The 22,281-nt window shown below is 41.5% G+C and overlaps 2 protein-coding genes across 2 annotated transcripts in view; one reads left to right on the forward strand and one right to left on the reverse strand.

Annotated features, from left to right (window-relative positions):
- The window catches only part of LOC139454532 (cholecystokinin receptor-like), an 88,743-nt gene extending 79,129 nt beyond the window's left edge, over positions 1–9,614 (reverse strand). The window contains exons 1-2 of the mRNA XM_071236304.1: positions 9,534–9,614; positions 429–572 (exon numbers count right to left, since the gene is read on the reverse strand). The gene's annotated coding sequence lies outside the window, so the exon portion shown is untranslated. The remainder of the gene's footprint in view (positions 1–428; positions 573–9,533) is intronic.
- Positions 1–22,281, forward strand: part of LOC139454531 (ATP-dependent DNA helicase Q4-like) — a 393,084-nt gene that overhangs the window by 148,551 nt on the left and 222,252 nt on the right. The gene's annotated exons all lie outside the window — the stretch shown is intronic.

Consider the following 22,281-nt stretch of genomic DNA (forward strand, 5'->3'; position numbering starts at 1 on the left):
TATTGCTTCTTCAGTAACTTGCATTATTTTGTAATTATTTTCGTTTATTGATTAATCATTAATGTTTGAACCAACTTAAGTATAACATTGACCTTAATCTATTTCATTTATTAAGTTGAAGGATATTAAAAGATATAGGATTTTTAACATCTGAAAAGCACTGTGAACATGAGTTTGCTGTACACACAATGGTTACAAAGACAAGTTTTGCCATTAGGAAATTTATGTTCTTGTTCACACAAGAAGTCTTTCACATTGCTCATTAGATCAATCACTGGTTTGTTTGGTTCAGATTAAGTCGTTGACAAGCAACCCAAAGTTACAGGACTAGTGTGGCTTTAAACAATAAACAAACAAACAAACAAACAATAAGTGTGGGTGAACTTCTGGTAAGGCCAGCTTCACCTGAGTGTATGATGAGTACTCACCATGGTAGGGCACCAGCTGCAGGGAGCAGGTGGCTACACTCCACTTCAACAATCCATTAAGAATCTGTTTTCAACTTTTCAATGTGAAATAGTCCCAGTCCGAAGTGTCCTTAATCCAGCCTGAAGGAACAGGTGGTCACACACCTGTAACAGATGCCCAGGTGGGTTAAATACATGGAGGGTTTGTGTTGAGATTTGTGTGTGTGTTGTGAGAGCACCTGTTTCAGAATATGTAGGTCCCCTGTAACCAATACTTGTCTCCCTTTGGGGATTCTGGGTCAGAATATATAGGTCCCCTGAAACCAATGCTTGTCTCCCTTTGGAGATTCTGGGTCAGAATATGTAGGTCTCCTTTGCCCATGACTTGTATCATTGTAGGAATTTCAGACAGAATAGGTGCCCAGTACATTCCCCATGCTTGTGGGGATTCGGGTATAGAATATAAAGGACATCTGTATCCAATGCTTGTATCCATGATATGACTCCAAACTCAATAAGTGCCCAGTTCCCCCTGCCTGTCTCCCTGTTGGGATTCAGAATAAGTCCCCAGTATCCCATGCTTGTCTCCCTGTTGGGATTCTGAATAAGTCCCCAGTATCCCATGCTTGTCTCCCTGTTGGGATTCAGAATAAGTCCCAAGTACTCCCTGCCTGTCTCCCTGTTGGGATTCAGAATAAGTCCCAACTACCCAATGCTTGTCTCCCTGTTGGGATTCAGAATAAGTCCCCAGTATCCAATGCGTGTCTCCCTGTTGGGATTCTGAATAAGTCCCCAGTATCCAATGCTTGTCTCCCTTTTGGGATTCAGAATAAGTCCCCAGTATCCCATGCTTGTCTCCCTGTTGGGATTCAGAATAAGTCCCCAATATCCCATGCTTGTCTCCCTGTTGGGATTCAGAATAAGTCCCCAGTATCCAATGCTTGTCTCCCTGTTGGGATTCAGAATAAGTCCCCAGTATCCCATGCTTGTCTCCCTGTTGGGATTCTGAATAAGTCCCCAGTATCCCACGCTTGTCTCCCTGTTGGGATTCTGAATAAGTCCCCAGTATCCCACGCTTGTCTCCCTGTTGGGATTCAGAATAAGTCCCCAGTATCCCATGCTTGTCTCCCTGTTGGGATTCAGAATAAGTCCCAAGTATCCCATGCGTGTCTCCCTGCTGAGATTCAGAATAAGTCCCCAGTATCCCATGCGTGTCCCTGTTGGGATTCAGAATAAGTCCCCAGTATCCCATGCGTGTTTCCCTGCTGAGATTCAGAATAAGTCCCAAGTATCCCATGCTTGTCTCCCTGTTGGGATTCAGAATAAGTCCCCAGTATCCCATGCGTGTCTCCCTGTTGGGATTCAGAATAAGTCCCCAATATCCCATGCTTGTCTCCCTGTGTTGATCCCAGACAGACCAGGACCCCTGTAACAAGTGATTGTCTACATATGCCTGCTTTGAGATAAACCACTGGAGGAATAGTTACACATAAATGTCTCAATCAGATATGATTCACTGAATAGCAAATCAAAGTGGGCCTCTCGTTCTGTGAGGCGCCATCACAGAGACAATGCTGATCACCCTATAGCTTTTGATGTGTGATGTCAGGAAGTAGTGATTAGCAGTGGGGGCATCTTCCACCCACAGCTGCATCAACCAAGCATCTTCATGCAACAGATGGATGGTGAGCCTGGTCAGACATGAAACTAGTCTGCATCGAACCAAACACACATTTATGCAAACTCTCTGATAAACTATGATCTTTTTGTGAACTGGAATGAGGCTGCGAAAAGTTCATATTCCCAGGTGTTGAGTTCGGATCTATTTTTTTAATCATGATGATTTATATGTATTTTTTTACATAAAAATTGTTGATAAGAGTAAGGAACATTTTAAATGGAAACTAAACATTGTTCACCAACATTCGGGTTTATGACATTTGGCTGTGAAATATTCTTCACAACCGTGAGATCGGGTGAGCTAAAAAAAATGTAAATATAAATTTCCCCTCCTTTAATCCACTGTTATGTCCCATACAAAGTTTTTGTGCCAATTGTACCATATATCTCATGATTCCGACTTAAGCTTTTTCTTTAAACTTACTCGTACTTCCCTTTTTCTTTAAACTTACTCGTACTTCCCTTATTCTTTAAACTTACTTGTGCTTCCCTTATTCTTAAAATTTACTCGGACTTCACCTATATTCTTTAAACTTATTCGTACTTCCCTCATTCTTAAAATTTATTCGTGCTTCCCTTATTCTTTAAACTTACTCGTACTTCCCTTATTCTTTAAACTTACTCGTACTTCCCTTTTTCTTTAAACTTACTCGTACTTCCCTTTTTCTTTAAACTTACTTGTGCTTCCCTTATTCTTAAAATTTACTCGTACTTCCCTTTTTCTTTAAACTTACTCGTGCTTCCCTTATTCTTTAAACTTACTCGTGCTTCCCTTTTTCTTTAAACTTACTCATACTTCCCTTATTCTTTGAACTTATTCGTACTTCCCTTATTCTTTAAACTTACTCGTGCTTCCCTTATTCTTTAAACTTACTCGTGCTTCCCTTTTTCTTTAAACTTACTCATACTTCCCTTATTCTTTGAACTTATTCGTACTTCCCTTTTTCTTTAAACTTACTCGTGCTTCCCTTTTTCTATAAACTTACTCGTATTTCCCTTTTTCTTTAAACTTACTCGTACTTCCCTTTTTCTTTAAACTTACTCGTATTTCCCTTTTTCTTTAAACTTACTCGTACTTCCCTTTTTCTTTAAACTTACTCGTATTTCCCATTTTCTTTAAATTACTCGTACTTTCCTTTTGATGCCTATGAAGTACTTGTTTAAGGACTTCTTTTATTTTGACATATCATTACAATTTTAAGGATATTAATTGTCATGGTTAAAAAATAGCGTGTGGCATATTTATCATTATGAAAAATTTACATATCAATAACAAAGAAATAAATAGTAGTTTTAAAAAACCTTTTCAACCATCCATATTTACACACAAAAATTTACAGCATAACTATATTATCACTAATCTATTCGTTTACAATGTAGCCATATGACCATAACATTATTCTTCACAGCATGACCATATTACCATTAAATTGATTATTTTTTGGGATAATTTTCAAACTAGACATCAATCATGAAGGTGTCTGAACAATCGGGTAACAGTTTTAGCGTCCACTTACTCAGCCATGGTATACGTCCCTCCACAGTGCAAGCAGACCAGAGAGCTAGAGACGTACCAGACTTCTGTTACCACACACCTGGACGTGTAATATGTATATTACATATCACACAGCATTCCTACTGTTCTGCCTGCTTGAGAGAATTTATCCTTCTCTTGATTTACACAAGAATGTTTGTATGTTGAGCTTACACTTACTGCCAGTCGGCTTAAATACCATTGTTCCCTAAGCTCCATAATCACAGAGCTCCATGAAATAATTCATGCCTTTTGAAAACTTTTAGGCCAGACGTCGTTATTTCTGGTCTCATGGACAGCATATCGTACATTTCATTGGAATAAGAAAAAGGCTATTTTGAAATTTGTTTGTATTGAAAAAGTTTTTTTTGTGACTCTTTTAATAAAAAGATTTCTGTACAAGAAATTCCAATCAACCCTGATGGGAAAATAAAAGATATGCCACATGCTATTTTTAACCATGACAATTAATATCCTTAAAATTGTAATGATGTGTCAAAATAAAAGAAGTCCTTAGTCAAGTACTTCGTAGGCATCAAAAGGAAATTACAAGTAAGTTTAAAGAAAAAGGGAAGTACGAGTAAGTTTAAAGATAAAGGGAAGTACGAGTAAGTTTAAAGAAAAAGGGAAGTACGAGTAAGTTTAAAGAAAAAGGGAAGTACGAGTAAATTTTAAGAATAAGGGAAGCACGAGTAAGTTTAAAGAATACGGGAAATACGAATAAGTTCACAGAATAAGGGAAGTACGAGTAAGTTTAAAGAATAATACTCAACTCCCTCCCTCCCTCACTCTACCTGTTGAAAAATCTAATTTCAAAGTTCATTACCATTAAAATCATTTGCAATCAACAAGCTGCTTGAATATTCTAATGAATAAGTCCTGAGTGTGTGTTTGAAAAAATTATTGAGGAAATTATTTTTAAACTTATCCTATCCCCCACTATGCATTTCTTCCTTCTTTTTGGATCCAATGTGGAAATGTGCTTGAACAAAGTTTCCAGCTTCTTAAAAACAATTCACCTGAACTCATCCCAGCATCACCATGGTCACCACCCAAATAAATGGGTCATGCACTACAATCCTGTACATTGTGACCTACACGACCTGATCACGTGAATACTCCTGCAACATCATTCTCTTTTTCATTTCCGTTCAGTGGAGACGTGCACTCATTGTTTTTGAGTACATATTGTTGTTATTTTGCCAACATCATGTAGATATATGTTCCATTCTGAGGGATGATCAGCAAGGACTCTTCTGATTGCCCAGCCTGTTGGAAGTGTAGACGTAACTTTTCCAACTCTGACCCTCACGAATTATGTTGTGACTGCCATGCCAGTCTTGACAAGTGCTGTTCAAAGTGTGAACATCTGACGGAAGAGTCCTTCAACATGTATTTACAATGTACCGGATCAACAGGCCGACCCTAAAGTGCCCGGGCCTAAGACTACCTTGGAACTGCCAGCTACGATGCCCGTTCTCATGGTGTTTTCTTCCATCATTTCATCTGAACCTGCCTCGACTATGCCTCTGATTGACCCCCTTAACCTCTGGTCACCATCACTGTGTAGAGCATTGATGTTCCTCTTCTTCTCGTTGATTGTTTGTTTTCGTCGGTCACTTGTGTGGATGACCATTCTCAGACCCTTTCTTGATTGTCACCTCCACTTCCGGTTCGGGGTCTTCTAACCTTGTCTGTGCCAACCCCTCCTGTGATGCTCCCTCGGAACCCTACAGCCGCACGGCCGCTACCTATCTCATGGGACCATCGAGACCAGGCTAACAATCCGGTGCCAAACCTGGAATCGTTCCTGCCTATGCCCTCCAGGATTGTTCTGGACTACTGGTGGTGACCTCTTCTGCGCTGGGGGCGGGCGGGTAGCCTAGTGGTTAAAGCGTTTGCTTGTCACGCCGAAGACCCGGGTTCGATTTCCGACATGGGTACAATGTGTGAAGCCCATTTCTGGTGTCCCCCGCCGTGATATTGCTGGAATATTGCTAAAAGCGGCGTAAAACCATACTCACTCACTCACTCACTCACTCTTCTGCGCTGGCTCCCACACAGACCATTCCTCTTTGTTCAGCTGTCTCTGTGCCTCCAATGGAGGTTGATCATGCGTCAGCTGGTATCGATGTGAATCATCAACCCTCTCCTACCTCTTCTTCTGGGAGTTTGAGAACGTCGATCCTGTGCTGGTTCTTCATCGGATCGCGGATAAACTACAGCTCCAATGCAGTACTTCTGCGTACTTGCCATTCCCTCTGCCAGTTCCTCGAACATCATTCTCCCTCCCAGGCCTGTCTTGACAGATATTGCGACTAACCTCCACCAGGCTTTTGCGTCTTCAGACGATTACGTGATCAGCTACAGACTGCTTGCTTTCTTCTGGACGAGTCCAGCACACATGGAATGTCCAAGACTGTTTGTTCTCCCGAACTTGATGGTCCCAAGCAGGTGATGACTTCCTCCACGGTGGAGGACCGGGATCTGGCTCATCTAGATACTTATGTTCCGCAGACACTTCCTTTGATATCTATTGTCCTCTTGGCAACTGAGGCCATTACCACTTCGATTCCCCACACAAGTTCTTCTGAAGTGGTTTTTATTCATGAATCGGTTGTGAAGACAAGGTCATGGCCATTTTGGACCTCCATGGTGATTCTTGGATGTGTTAAGGTGAATTGTTTTTTAGACGCTGGAAACTTGTTACAGCATGTTTTCACATAGGATCGAAAGAAGAAGGAAGAAATGCATAGTGTGAGATAAGATAAGGATTTAAATATACAATTTATTTTATGTAAAACTTATAATAATATACCATTGAAAAATGTTAAAGACCACCTGATCCTTTTATATTGCTATAGTAATATCATGTCATGGCAAGATAGATTACCTATAGTAATACAAAGAATTATGTGGTCCTTAACTGTTTTTGAGTAGTATATATGTTTGTATTGTTACTGAGAATCCTTATGTCAGCTGCTTACACCATGTGTTGCATGACCATGTGGAGCGCAAATAATGGATTATGTTTGACACTTCAAGGCTGTTTCTGTAACATATCTAACACTAACGCTGTCCCACTGAATAGAAAAATCTCTTTTTAGTCACTTTGATAATAAATATTTAATAAAATAGAGAAGGAAGTTGGTAAGCTAGGGTCCTGATACCCAGTGTGTTCCGTGGCAGAACAGGTCTCCATGTTTGTTGTAAGGGTCAACTAATATGGAGTTACAATGTATGTGATAAGTGGGTAGGTCACTGCATGGCGGAACATGGGCTATACACTATATGGTGAAATATGGGTGTTCATCTATATGGTGGAATATGGTATTATTCTATATGGTGGAATATGGGTCTTATTCTATATGGTGGAATATGATGTTATTCTACATGGTGGAATACAGGTGTTATTCTGTGTGGTGGAATATGGGTGGTCCTCTTTATGGTGGAATATGGTCTTATGTTATGGTGTAGAATATGGGTGGTACCCTTTATGGTGGAATATGGGTGGTACTCTTTATGGTGGAATATGGGTGGTACTCTTTATGGTGGAATATGGTCTTATGTTATGGTGTAGAATATGGGTGGTACCCTTTATGGTGGAATATGGGTGGTACTCTTTATGGTGGAATATGGGTGGTACTCTTTATGGTGGAATATGGTCTTATGTTATGATGTGGAATATGGGTGGTACTCTTTATGGTGGAATATGGGTGGTACTCTTTATAGTGGAATATGGGTGGTACTCTTTATGGTGGAATATGGTCTTATGTTATGATGTGGAATATGGGTGGTACTCTTTATGGTGGAATATGGGTGGTACTCTCTATGGTAGAATATGGGTGGTACTCTTTATGATGGAATATGGTCCTATGTTATGATGTGGAATATGGGTGGTACTCTTTATGGTGGAATATGGGTGGTACTCTTTATGGTAGAATATGGGTGGTACTCTTTATGGTGGAATATGGTGGTACTCTTTATGGTGGAATATGGGTCAATGTAATGTCTTAAGAGTTGTTCTGTAGACATGATGTCCTAGTGTCACAGTTTTGTCACTGCAATGACAGTGACAATTATTAATTTTGCTTCGAGTATTTAATTAGTGTTAAATCTATTGATCTACATCGTTTGTCAGTTTTCATTAAACTTCATGTTGTGATGATTTTTAAATATACAAAATAAAATTCAAGCTGGACAGATGTTAAATGGGCACTTCAGGGCATTATACAAGGGAATATTGTACAATACAGGTGGTGATAATGTTTTTCTCACCTGGGGCTAATGTGATAACACAGCTATGGCACAGTCATATGTTATACATGTGTTACGAATATGATGTATTATCATTTGACCAAAAGATTTCTTTTAATCATCATAGTCTGTCATCATGGGCTATCATTGTTCTCCTGTTCTCCACTTGTTTCATGAGATCACAGTAGATCACTATCATAGGCCTTTATACTGCATTGGATCTGTACCTTAAGTGTAGGTGCATGCATGCATGATATATTAGAATGCGGTTTTATTATGAAACCATAATTAAGAAAGTTGTTTTCTTGTTTGGCAATATCATAAGTCTAAGTCTATATATTGGTATGAATTGGTCTGTTTAATCCCCACCTAGTCTCTCTTAAAGACTTAGAGCATAATATTCAATAAAACATTCACCACATTCCACTCTCTTTCTTACCTAGCTGTACCAGACTTGACTCACACTGTAATCAGCTCCTGAAATTAAGAGACAACTTGACGGTTCCTTAATACTTGGGGTTCCCAAATGGAATTATGTTTATTTAACCTTTAAGAAATCTATATTTAAGGGACTCCATTGTGTCTCTTCCAAACTATGTCGGCTTGGTTAGACACGACAGTATGATGTATGTTACAATCCTTTGTGAGAGCTGGAATAATGCTTCAAACATCCACGGGAGAATTTCCATAAAAAACCTACACAATAATTCATTGTTGCTAAATAATAAATTAAGAATTTATCCTAACTATTTAGACATTGATTTGTTTTTAATTCAGAAATTAATGGATATTTTGATATATGATAATTTATCATGGTATATGTTGCAAGGCATGTAATACCTTGAGATCTAGAGCATATATGTAAACTTAGAATTATGATATTGCTTAACAAGTAAATTAACTTTCCAAATTATGGTTTCATATTTAAGCAGTTAGCGAACATATTTACAATAACTATAGCTGTACCCCATGATCTGTTTCATGTCGATTCCCAGAATAGTTTTGTTCTTCCAGTACAATATTGTCAATGAATGAAATAAACTGTTTTAATGTTTTTTTTAAAGAATAAAAAAGTTGTCATCCATCAAATACCTTGTTCTTTACTGTTGATGAATGAAATGTCGGACAGTTGACATTGATGCCATCAGTATGGGACATGGAGCATGCACTGGATAGATGCATAACCATCCTATAACTATGTGATCATCCTATGCATGATGCATCAGTAATACAGCCTCTGTGATGTGCAAGTGTAGATTGTGAACATTCAACAGTGTGCTGTGAGAGAGACAGCATCAGGCGTTTAGAAAGCATTCATTGATTGAAATAACGCGAGAATTTAGCACTATAGGATAAATGTGGCATGTTTCTGCATTATTGGGTTGACATTATGTCATTATATTTTATTTGTTATGTATTTGAATAGATGTACATTATTTTCACACTGACATGGTGGCGTTTAGTACAGATAATGGCACCGTCAAAAAATGTCATTGTTTGCCTTTTTGATATTCGTGATGAAAACTCGTGATGAAATAACTATTAGGCAGTATGTTAAACTCTCAAAGTAAAGTTCTAAAGTGCTTTGATATACATTTAAAAAAAATATTGAAGAATTTTTTTTATATGAAAGTGAAAAAAGTTTTGGAGCTTACCTGTTGAGAATATTGAAATATTCCAGTAAATGTGAAGCCAGTGTGTACAGATAGCTCCAAGAGTCCGTGAGCCAGCATCCCAGGCCCAACTGCACACACACCGCACCAGCAACACCTGAGGAATCTGCTTGATGGACAGCCTAGACTCCTCCCACTGTGTAGGAGGATCCTGAGATTGCACCAATACACCATGACTGACAGGTGCTTGGCTCCTCCCACTTTGTAGAAACGTGCAGTCTGATCTGTCAGTCATTCAGTCTGGTCAGTCTGCCTACACATTTGTGTGGGAATGCCTCTCTGTGTTGAGATTGAGTGACAGTTTGGGTCTACCTCTGTGATGGTAGGGATGTGGTGACTATGTTGTGATGTTAGTGTGTGAGATGAGAAGCTCTTGAGGCTATTAGAAGAGTATCAAATCAGTGTGTATTTGTGTCAAGACTGCTATAGACATTCACACTCCCCAGCTACCAACAACAGGGCTGGGATTTAACTGGTTGAGGCAGGTGGTTACTGGGTGTTGCAGGGTGGGAGGGTGGATGTAGGTGGTTATTGGATGTTGCAGGGTGGGAGGGTGGATGTAGGTGGTTATTGAGTGTTGCAGGGTGGATGTAGGTGGTTACTGGGTGTTGCAGGGTGGGAGGGTGGATGTAGGTGGTTACTGGATGTTGCAGGGTGGGAGGGTGGATGTAGGTGGTTACTGGGTGTTGCAGGGTGGGAGGGTGGATGTAGGTGGTTATTGGGTGTTGCAGGGTGGGAGGGTGGATGCAGATGGTTATTGGGTGTTGCAGGGTGGGAGGGTGGATGCAGGTGGTTATTGGGTGTTGCAGGGTGGGAGGGTGGATGTAGGTGGTTATTGGGTGTTGCAGGGTGGGATGGTGGATGTAGGTGGTTACTGGGTGTTGCAGGGTGGGAGGGTGGATGTAGATGGTTACTGGGTGTTGCAGGGTGGGAGGGTGGATGTAGGTGGTTACAGGGTGTTGCAGGGTGGGAGGGAGGATGTAGGTGGTTATTGGGTGTTACAGGGTGGGAGGGTGGATGTAAGTGGTTACTGGGTGTTGCAGGGTGGTGTGGGAGGGTGGATGTAGGTGGTAACTGGGTGTTACAGGGTGGGAGGGTGGATGTAGGTGGTTACAGGGTGTTGCAGGGTGGGAGGGTGGATGTAGGTGGTTACTGGGTGTTGGAGGGTGGGAGGGTGGATGTAGGTGGTTATTGGGTGTTGCAGGGTGGGAGGGTGGATGTAGGTGGTTACTGGGTGTTGCAGGAAGGTGTGGGAGGGTGGATGTAGGTGGTTACAGGGTGTTACAGGGTGGGAGGGTGGATGTAGGTGGTTACAGGGTGTTGCAGGGTGGGAGGGTGGATGTAGGTGGTTACTGGGTGCTGTGGGAGGGTGGATGTAGGTGGTTACTGGGTGTTGCAGGGTGGGAGGGTGGATGTAGGTGGTTACTGGGTGTTGCAGGATGGTGTGGGAGGGTGGATGTAGGTGGTTACTGGGTGTTGCAGGGTGGGAGGGTGGATGTAGGTGGTTACAGGGTGTTGCAGGGTGCTGTGGGAGGGTGGATGTAGGTGGTTATTGGGTGTTGCAGGGTGGGAGGGTGGATGTAGGTGGTTACTGGGTGTTGCAGGGTGGGAGGGTGGATGTAGGTGGTTATTGGGTGTTGCAGGATGGTGTGGGATGGTGGATGTAGGTGGTTATTGGGTGTTGCAGGGTGCTGTGGGAGGGTGGATGTAGGTGGTTACAGGGTGTTACAGGGTGGGAGGGTGGATGTAGGTGGTTACAGGGTGTTGCAGGGTGGGAGGGTGGATGTAGGTGGTTACTGGGTGTTGCAGGGTGGGAGGGTGGATGTAGGTGGTTACTGGGTGTTGCAGGATGGTGTGGGAGGGTGGATGTAGGTGGTTACTGGGTGTTGCAGGGTGGGAGGGTGGATGTAGGTGGTTACAGGGTGTTGCAGGGTGCTGTGGGAGGGTGGATGTAGGTGGTTATTGGGTGTTGCAGGGTGGGAGGGTGGATGTAGGTGGTTACTGGGTGTTGCAGGGTGGGAGGGTGGATGTAGGTGGTTATTGGGTGTTGCAGGGTGGATGTAGGTGGTTACTGGGTGTTGCAGGATGGTGTGGGAGGGTGGATGTAGGTGGTTACTGGGTGTTGCAGGGTGCTGTGGGAGGGTGGATGTAGGTGGTTACTGGGTGTTGCAGGGTGGTGTGGGAGGGTGGATGTAGGTGGTTACTGGGTGTTGCAGGGTGGGAGGGAGGATGTAGGTGGTTATTGGGTGTTGCAGGGTGCTGTGGGAGGATGGATGTAGGTGGTTACTGGGTGTTGCAGGGTGGGAGGGTGGATGTAGGTCGTTACAGGGTGTTGCAGGGTGGGAGGGAGGATGTAGGTGGTTATTGGGTGTTGCAGGGTGCTGTGGGAGGGTGGATGTAGGTGGTTACTGGGTGTTGCAGGGTGGGAGGGTGGATGTAGGTGGTTACTGGGTGTTGCAGGGTGGTGTGGGAGGGTGGATGTAGGTGGTTACTGGGTGTTTCAGGGTGGGAGGGTGGATGTAGGTGGTTACTGGGTGTTTCAGGGTGGGAGGGTGGATGCAGGTGGTTATTGGGTGTTGCAGGGTGGGATGGTGGATGTAGGTGGTTACTGGGTGTTGCAGGGTGGGATGGTGGATGTAGGTGGTTACTGGGTGTTGCAGGGTGGGATGGTGGATGTAGGTGGTTACAGGGTGTTGCAGGGTGGGAGGGTGGATGTAGGTGGTTACAGGGTGTTGCAGGGTGGGAGGGTGGATGTAGGTGGTTACTGGGTGTTGCAGGGTGGGATGGTGGATGTAGGTGGTTACTGGGTGTTGCAGGGTGGGAGGGTGGATGTAGGTGGTTACAGGGTGTTGCAGGGTGGTGTGGGAGGGTGGATGTAGGTAGTTACTGGGTGTTGCAGGGTGGGAGGGTGGATGCAGGTGGTTATTGGGTGTTGCAGGGTGGGAGGGTGGATGTAGGTAGTTACTGGGTGTTGCAGGGTGGTGTGGGAGGGTGGATGTAGGTAGTTACTGGGTGTTGCAGGGTGGTGTGGGAGGGTGGATGTAGGTAGTTACTGGGTGTTGCAGGTTGGCCCGTAGACTAACATCTTGTCTCTGAAATGAACATATTGTACAGAAAAAACAGATGTTCAGTTATCTTAATAAAAATATATTAAAAGGGAGCCCAGTGACTCTCTTCATTTTCATCTTCCTGATACTACAGTAATCTAGACTTGCCAAACATTATAGACATGCATGGGCTGTATTTGATATATATTTGTATCAGGGTCTGTAAGACAGACTAGTAGGCCAGTGGCAGGTAGCTCTCATGTCGGACCTGTAGTTTCTAATTTGTATGATTCCTTATGGCCTGCAGTACACCTTTGTGTCTATTTATCTGTTACAATAAGCTACAGATTTTTAAATCAGGGCCTGAAGTGTTTAGTCAGGGCCTGCAACTTCTAAAGTCTGTCTGTCCTGATGGCTGCCTGGCAATGTGTTGTTTTTGGCTGCACCCACTCCAACAAAACTTGTTAGGTCCCTGCAACGTCAAAGTACAGGTAATTGGTGACAGAATTCATAGTTAAACATGGCCTCAAAGGTTATATCCTGTATGTAATTATGTCCCTTTGTCAAGGTGAGCTCACGCTGAAGACCCAGGTTTGATTGTCCACATGGGTACAATGTGTGAAGCTCATTTCAGGCGTCCCGTGCCATGATATTGCCGGAATATTGATGAAAGTGGCGTTAAACCACACTCACTCACTCACTCACTCACTCACTCACTCACTCACTCACTCACCAAGGTGAGCTACAGTGTCTCATGCTTTTCAATGAGAGGGTGAAGCACTTCTGTGAAGCAATTAGAAAGGTCGGCCTCAATGACACTTTTAATGGTGGAATTGCTTTTGCACAAAGAGACTTACTTTGAGTTTACTTTACAGTGAGTGAGTTTGGTTTCACACAGCTTTTTGCAATATTCTATCAATATCACAGCAGTTGTTTTAAGAAAACGCTACGTTTGAGAGATACATGACAACAAGAAACCCATTTAGAGTAAGGGAAGTCCTCATGAAGCTTGAAAAATTCCTGTCTTATTCAATTCTGATATATCAAGAGATGAATGTCAAATGCGTAATGAAAACAAATCTTTTATGTCAGTGTTGCACAAATAATGTTTTTCTGATGTATTTGTAATTTGATTTCTGAGCCATATCCAGCCCAGTAAGCTGTATTAGGTACTGGTAAATTAATCTGTCCTGATAGTGCAACGCTGGCCACAAAGAGTAGTTGGATGGGTGACCGTTTTCAGCAGCTTGATTCTCGAGTGATTCTAGTCATAGGGCCTCAGTCCTGACCCACAAGGAAGCATGTACCTTTGTTCAAATGCCACTGTTCATCCAGCAGTGAATAGGTACCCGGTAGGAGGAGATGCTAATGTGACAGTTGACTTCTAGAACCTCACAGGCTGCTTTGGTTGTATACTCCCCAGGGAGTTGAGAAAAAAAATACAACACACTGATCCAGTGACCAGGATAATAATAAGAGCTATCATGGCCTAATTGCATTTGAGCAGTTAGAAATTGGAAAGTGGGTTATACAAATCCATATTATGATAATATGATAATAATAACAGGGACAATCTGTTAGAATAAGAGCTGTGGCCGGGGGAACAGGGTGGTAGAATGGAGTAAACATATAAATAATAGTTGTGTTATTCTCTCAAGCATCACAGTTCGCAAAACATGGTTTACATGTGGTGAGTGTAAAAATTACAGAAAGATTTTCACTGAGGGATGGTCAAAGGTTTTGTCATTCACTAATAGACAATACAAAACAGCACAGTGTTTAATCTGGCTTTGGACCCGTGAAGATCCAGGGAAGAATAGGTCTTCAGCAACCCATTCTTGTCGTTAAAGGCAACTATGCTTGTCATAAGAAGCGACTAACGGGATCAGGTGGTCAGGCTCGCTGACTTGGTTGATGCATATCATCGTATCCTAATTGAGTGGATCGATACTCATGTCATCAATCACTGGATTGTCTGGTCCAGACTTGAATATTTACAGATCGCCGTCGTTTAGCTGGAATATTGCTGAGTGCGGGTTAAACAACAAACAAACAAAAATGAATCTGGCTTAGAGCGGGGCAGCTAGTTGTTGACTGTGTATTTAGGGCATCATGGTCCAGTTTTGATCACATGGTTACAGTCCGGTCAAGGGTCAGCTGCGAGCAGTCATATTCACCAGTGTGTGCATCTCGAGCTTGGACAAAAGCGTTGTTTTCCTTTCAGTTTGTACCGATAATGATCGCACACTGCACATGCTGCTAGATTTAGCCGCTAACAAGTAAACTCAACATAGCAATTTTGCAGAATTTAATAATTTAGGGCATACTTGATCACAAATGCTTGACCAAAATTATATTTGAAAATTGAAATAGCATGAGAGACAATGAAAAGTGACAGGCGAAATCGGACCCCTAAAGAAAAAATCCGCCACTGGGGTTATAAAGATTTGAAGTACAGGGCTTGTCTGCCTGCTTCCGCCTCAGATTTTTTAATCACATTAAAGAGCTTTTTCTGTCTGCTCATCCTTATTACCATGTCCGCACCTTATGGCAGCTTATGCCTTATTAAAAACAACATTGAAGAAGCTTCACGTTGTCTTCTCGGAGGATTATTCCCTGACAGGCATTCATTGTGTGGAATTTGACCGAGGGCGGCAATTGGTTTATGGAACCGAACAGGATGGTAGTCATATAAAGCTAACTACAGACATTACTTCTTATTCAAATTCTGCACAATTTCAAGATCAAGATCAAAACAATGTATGGATATATTTTCAATGAATGTTATTATTTTTCCCCGCAGAAACTTAATTAAGGTAGGTAGGTAAATTGATATTCACAACAAAATCGTAATAAATTTTTCCACTTGCCTTTTAAGATATTTTGAACATTTCCTTTCTACAGTCTTGTGTCTTCAGCAACCCATGCTTGCCGTAAAAGGCGACTATGCTTGTTGTAAGAGGCGACTAACGAGATCGAGTGGACAGGCTCGCTGACTTGGTTGATGCATGTCATCGATCCCAATTGTGTGGATCGATGCTCATGATGTCATTCACTGGATTGTCTGGTCCAGACTCGATTATTTACAGACCGCTGTCATATAGCTGGAATATTGCGGAGTGCGGTGTTAAACAACAAACAAACAAAACAAAGAATAGAGTGACATGACATGTACTATACTTACTAGGTGTAGGTTACATACCTAAACAGCAGACAGCAAGCGTTAGTTGGCTACAGGTGTACAACAATGTTAACAAATATTCTGTGTTTCTTAGTGGTACTCATGAACAGAAAAAAAGTTCAAATCCATATGGAGGTGGGTGTCAACAGAAACAATGGCGATTGCAAACGGAAACCACTAAGGAACATGCGCATCGCAATGCGCAGATGAGGTGTGCAGTGCGAGTTACTGCCCTTGCATTCTAAATATAACTACCATAGTCCAATTACGTGAATCTGAACCTGTAAGAAACATACTTAACGATAAATAAAGACTTGATGCAGTGTATAACAAACACATGCCATCCTAAGGTACGTACTCCCACATGTTATAGCAAATATTGTGTCACCATAAACTCAACTCAAATTCCTGAGTACTAATTAATACCATATATGAAATTTAGACATTGACTCTGTGTAATAAGATCATAATTAACAGCTAAATTGGCATACATGATACAATTTGAACTAGCAGACCAAGAAACTGACATTTGAGAGATGTAGTCAAATTTACTTTGACTGCTAATTATTCTGTCTTGTCGCTCTTAAACATTGGATACACTACTTGAGGTGTTGCTTACTTGATTCATGTACCTAGCGTCTGTACTGGAATGTTACATTGAAAGAAGAAGAAAAACATTGGAAATTGGAAAACACATAAGTCAGCCTTGTCCTCATTGATGCTATAAGACCTGGGTTAGAATTGGTCTTCAGCAACCCATGCTTGTCGTAAGAGGTGACTAATGGAATTGGTTAACTTGGTTGATGCATGCATCGTATAGATTGATGCTCATGATATCAATCACTGGATTTGGTCCAGATTCGACCATTTCAAGCCATCCGTCACATGGAGAGAATATTGCTGAGTTAAACAACAAACAAACAAACAATCAAACAAACAAACAAACAAAAAGATGCCTCAGCTTCTTAAAATGCCACTTGAAGATCCCTGATGGTATAGAGCAAAGCCTTTCTGATCTGTAGAAATCGTTCGAATCAATTGGTGAGTGAGAAGTCAAGGGAATAGCAGTAACCAGGAACCAGTGTCCTGAACAGAAAACAATGGCTTATACAGGAAGCCTAATCAGGTGGAAGGCCTGCAAGGTGGTGCCATTGATGTTGATCGGATGCAGTACTTGGCAGACTTGTCCACTTAAGTGACAATAATGTTGTTTTGCTTCTGATCCACAACAGTCATTGATTCAGTGAGGGATTAATGGAGCAGGTTTCAACAAATATATTTTCATGTCATCAGAGTTCACTGATCTCTGAGAAAGTTTCTGTAACTGCAAACAATTGTTTGGAAGAACTTCAAACCTTTAAATTGCAGATTTTTGTCATTCAAAACAGTAATGAGAATGACAGTAATGAGAATGACATTTCATGTTTGCAATAGCCTCTTGAATTACGCTTCAAATTCTACATTTGATGTTTGATTGATGTTGTCTGGCTTTTGTCTTGTGGGACAGTATAGCAGTTGGATCTTGTGGACTATACATAGGTATACTTTAACAGTGAGTGAGTGAGTGAGTGAGTGAGTGAGTGAGTGGGCATCTGTTAGCAATATTACAGCAATATCACCCCGGGGGACACCAGAAATGGGCTTCACACATTGTACAGATGGGGTATCGAACCTGGGTCTTTGGCATGACGAGCGAACACTTTAACCACTTGGCTACCCAACCATCCTTCCATACTATAAGAAGACTTGTGGTCACAGTGACTGTGTTGCATTGAATATACTGGAGCCGAGCCCAGAGCTTTGTTAAAGATTTGCAGATATGGATATGTTTGAGTCTTCTAATTAGACGCCAAGTCTGTTCTTCATGGGGGTGGCCGGATAGCCTAGTGGTTAAAGCGTTTGCTCATCAAGCCGAAGACCTGGGTTCGATTCCTGACATGGGTACAATCTGTGAAGCCCATTTCTGGTGTCCCCCTGCGCGATAGTGCTGGAATATTGCTGAAGCGGCGTAAAACCATTCTCACTCACTGTTCTTCATGGTGGTATCTGAAGTTTGTCTTCCATAGAATTCCCCCTGCACAGTCCAAATCAAAACCTGTTTGTGGTTTAATCCAATGAATGGTTATCATTCTATACATCTTCAGAGTCGACCTTAGCATATCTTTTCTACATGTTTCATCGTGCAGAGATTGAAAGTGCCTGGATGATCTGAGGAGTGGTGACATTTAAACTTCATAATACCAGCTTTCTTTTTTGTCAAGGCAACTGAGTTGGGATGTCGTTATTACCTCATATACACATGTTTATTTTTTTTATATTATGTCCTCTGCATTTACTGGGGCACGGATGTTGCAGGACTTATTCCACTCTCTACATCATACGTCACGTAGCGATGCTCCATAATCCTGCGGTAATCTGTATCCTTCCTGAATACATTGCATTCAGTTTGTGTCGCATTACCGTTGACTTTACAAATGCCTTATTGTGTGCTTTATGGAAATTAGAGTTGCACTTTGCTTTGGCAATAAAACACACATGCTTTTGTGAATTACATCAGGGTGACAACTGCTGGTAGGTGGTATTACTGACATTTTCAGGTCAGCCCTTGGTTATGTTTTGATATCTTTCACTGGTTCTGGTTCTTGATAATTACAAAAGGAACACAACACCTCTGTATTGAGGGCACTTCTTTACCTTGGACAACAAGAAAAGTGAAAGAGGTGAGGTGAAATGGGGTTTAACAGCAAGTCAAAGATTACTGCACTTGTATAGCGATGTGCATGCAGATGTGTGTGTGTGGCTGCTTGTACTAGTCAGGACTGATGCCGATTTATAATGCTAGCCCACTGAGATACCATGCCGCAGTTTTACATGAAAACCCCACTCAGACACAGTATACTGACTCCGAGCCGAACAGTAAATGATTAACTGTGCATATTTCTATTTTGTAACATTTATTGATGTTAAGTATGGATATTTATAAGTTGTTATCAATGTAATATCAGTGTTAATATGCAAACATATGTTACATGTAATAAACCATATCGTTACATCTTTGTAATTAATGCAGCACACAAAAATTTCATTATATAAATCGAACCTGCATTACCTTGCTTGTCATGTTTCATCATTGTAACTCACTGTTTTCTCAATGAGCCTTTGAGCCAAATGATGACAGGGTGTTCAGTCTGACATGTCATGACTTCTCCTGGGTTTAGGTTGAAAATGTTAAAGCTTGAACTTGGGAAAGGCCCTTGGTAGTGACCCCAGAAGTGTAAAACCCTAAAGGCCCTTGGTAGTGACCCCAGAAGTGTAAAATCCTAAAGGCCCTTGGTAGTGACCCCAGAAGTGTAAAATCCTAAAGGCCCTTGGTAGTGACCCCAGAAGTGTAAAATCCTAAAGGCCCTTGGTAGTGACCCCAGTAGTGTAAATCCCTAAAGGCCCTTGGTAGTGACCCCAGAAGTGTAAAATCCTAAAGGCCCTTGGTAGTGACCCCAGAAGTGTAAAATCCTAAAGGCCCTTGGTAGTGACCCCAGTAGTTTAAAATCCTAAAGGCCCTTGTTAGTGACCCCAGTAGTGTAAATCCCTAAAGGCCCTTGGTAGCGACCCCAGTAGTGTAAATCTTCAAGGCCCTTGGTAGTGACCCCAGAAGTGTAAAATCCTAAAGGCCCTTGGTAGTGACCCCAGAAGTGTAAAATCCTAAAGGCCCTTGTTAGTGACCCCAGTAGTGTAAATCCCTAAAGGCCCTTGGTAGTGACCCCAGAAGTGTAAAATCCTAAAGGCCCTTGGTAGTGACCCCAGAAGTGTAAAATCCTAAAGGCCCTTGGTAGTGACCCCAGTAGTTTAAAATCCTAAAGGCCCTTGGTAGTGACCCCAGTAGTATAAATCCCTAAAGGCCCTTGGTAGTGACCCCAGTAGTTTAAAATCCTAAAGGCCCTTGTTAGTGACCCCAGTAGTGTAAATCCCTAAAGGCCCTTGGTAGCGACCCCAGTAGTGTAAATCTTCAAGGCCCTTGGTAGTGACCCCAGAAGTGTAAAATCCTAAAGGCCCTTGGTAGCGACCCCAGTGGTGTAAATCTTCAAGGCCCTTAGTAGTGACCCTAGTTGTGTAAATCTTCAAGGCCCTTGGTAGCGACCCCAGTTGTGTAAATCTTCAAGGCCCTTGGTAGCGACCCCAGTTGTGTAAATCTTCAAGGCCCTTGGTAGCGACCCCAGTAGTGTAAATCTTCAAGGCCCTTGGTAGCAACCCCAGTGGTGTAAATCTTCAAGGCCTTTGGTAGCGACCCCAGGAGAGTAAATCTTCAAGGCCCTTGGTAGCGACCACCGTGGTGTAAATCTTCAAGGCCCTTGGTAGCGACCCCAGTCTCTCATAGATCCGCAAAGGCTCTTGGGCACTTCCCTGGCTCGGGATTTAACATTTTAAACCTCAGAGTCGTTTTTTAACTAAAACTTCGAATCTGTCTCACTAACAAACAAAAACATGTGTCCTAGGCACGGTCCAGGGGAAGCATTGGTTGTTCAATGTTTTGCATTGGTCTCAGTTTTTACCAAGTGTTGGGAAGTTTGCAGCATACTTATCGGTCATCAGACAATAGACGACCACAGTGCACCAGTAGTTTGTATTTCCATCACAAATAACCATATTGTTAAGCATGTTAACATATGTTTGGTGCAATGAACTATATTTTCAAATATCTTTACGTATTTGTAATGCACCAGTTGTGTAATACAATGGGCTTTGATACAGTGCATTGTTAACTACAAACTACCACATTGTACATATGCAAATAGCTTAGGTTCAATAAGCCACTTCTTTCCATTTGTGTAATGGACCAGAGGTTTCATATTTCCCTAACAACAAACAGTGGTGGTTAAAACGCTAAAGGGAATTTATATCTCACACTACATGAATCCTTTTGAATGCGAGTGTTACGCAATGGAAGATGACAATCACGTGTCTACGTTCTGTCCTACTAACTCGACATGAATTTTTCAATTCATGGGAAACTAAACGTGATTCTCTTATGAAAACATATATGGGGGACTAAAGGTGATTCTCTTATGATGACATGGATGGGAAACTAAACATGATTCTCTTATGATGACATATATGGGGAACTAAACATGATTCTCTTATGATGACATATATGGGGAACTAAAGGTGATTCTCTTATGATGACATATATTGGGAACTAAAGGTGATTCTCTTATGATGACATGGATGGGAAACTAAACATGATTCTCTTATGATGACATATATGGGGAACTAAACATGATTCTCTTATGATGACATATATTGGGAACTAAACATGATTCTCTTATGATGACATATATGGGGAACTAAACATGATTCTCTTATGATGGCATATATGGGGAACTAAATGTGATTCTCTTATGATGACATATATGGAGAACTAAAGGTGATTCTCTTATGATGACATGGATGGGAAACTTAACATGATTCTCTTATGATGACATATATGGGGAACTAAACATGATTCTCTTAAGATGACATATATTGGGAACTAAACATGATTCTCTTATGATGACATATATGGGGAACTAAACATGATTCTCTTATGATGGCATATATGGGGAACTAAACATGATTCTCTTATGATGACATGGATGGGAAACTAAACATGATTCTCTTATGATGACATATATGGGGAACTAAACATGATTCTCTTATGATGGCATATATGGGGAACTAAACGTGATTCTCTTATGATGACATATATGGGGAACTAAAGGTGATTCTCTTATGATGACATGGATGGGAAACTAAACATGATTCTCTTATGATGACATATATGGGGAACTAAACATGATTCTCTTAAGATGACATATATTGGGAACTAAACATGATTCTCTTATGATGACATATATGGGGAACTAAACATGATTCTCTTAAGATGACATATATTGGGAACTAAACATGATTCTCTTATGATGACATATATGGGGAACTAAACATGATTCTCTTATGATGACATGGATGGGAAACTAAACATGATTCTCTTATGATGACATATATTGGGAACTAAACAGGATTCTCTTATGATGACATATATTGGGAACTAAATGTGATTCTCTGCAGGAATAGATGAAAATAAAGAAACTATATATGGCAGGTACATGATCATGAATGTAGGAATGAACAGCTAACTGATGGAGCAAGTGCACACACTGCATTAATAAGGACCACGAATATTGGTCCACACTATATCTATACTCAACAACAAAAGTTCCTGTGACACCAATATTTTAGTGTATTTTTCAAACAAGTTAAGTTTGTTTTTCAGTATTGTAGTACATGTATGGAATCAAGTCACAAAAACGCAACTCCTACAGAAAAGTATGCATTCCATGCAAAAGTTGACTTTTATGCAAGCCCCATGCATTTCACTACCCAAGAATGATTTTAAAAACATGTGCGTTAATGGGATTCCATATGCATTGTTTAGCATCGTGCTGACAAAAAACGCTCAGAAAAACAACAA

The sequence above is a fragment of the Haliotis cracherodii genome, unplaced genomic scaffold (genome assembly GCF_022045235.1).
Source record: "Haliotis cracherodii isolate W230 unplaced genomic scaffold, xgHalCrac1.p SCAF_10, whole genome shotgun sequence".
In the NCBI taxonomy this organism is placed as follows: Eukaryota; Metazoa; Mollusca; class Gastropoda; order Lepetellida; family Haliotidae; genus Haliotis; species Haliotis cracherodii.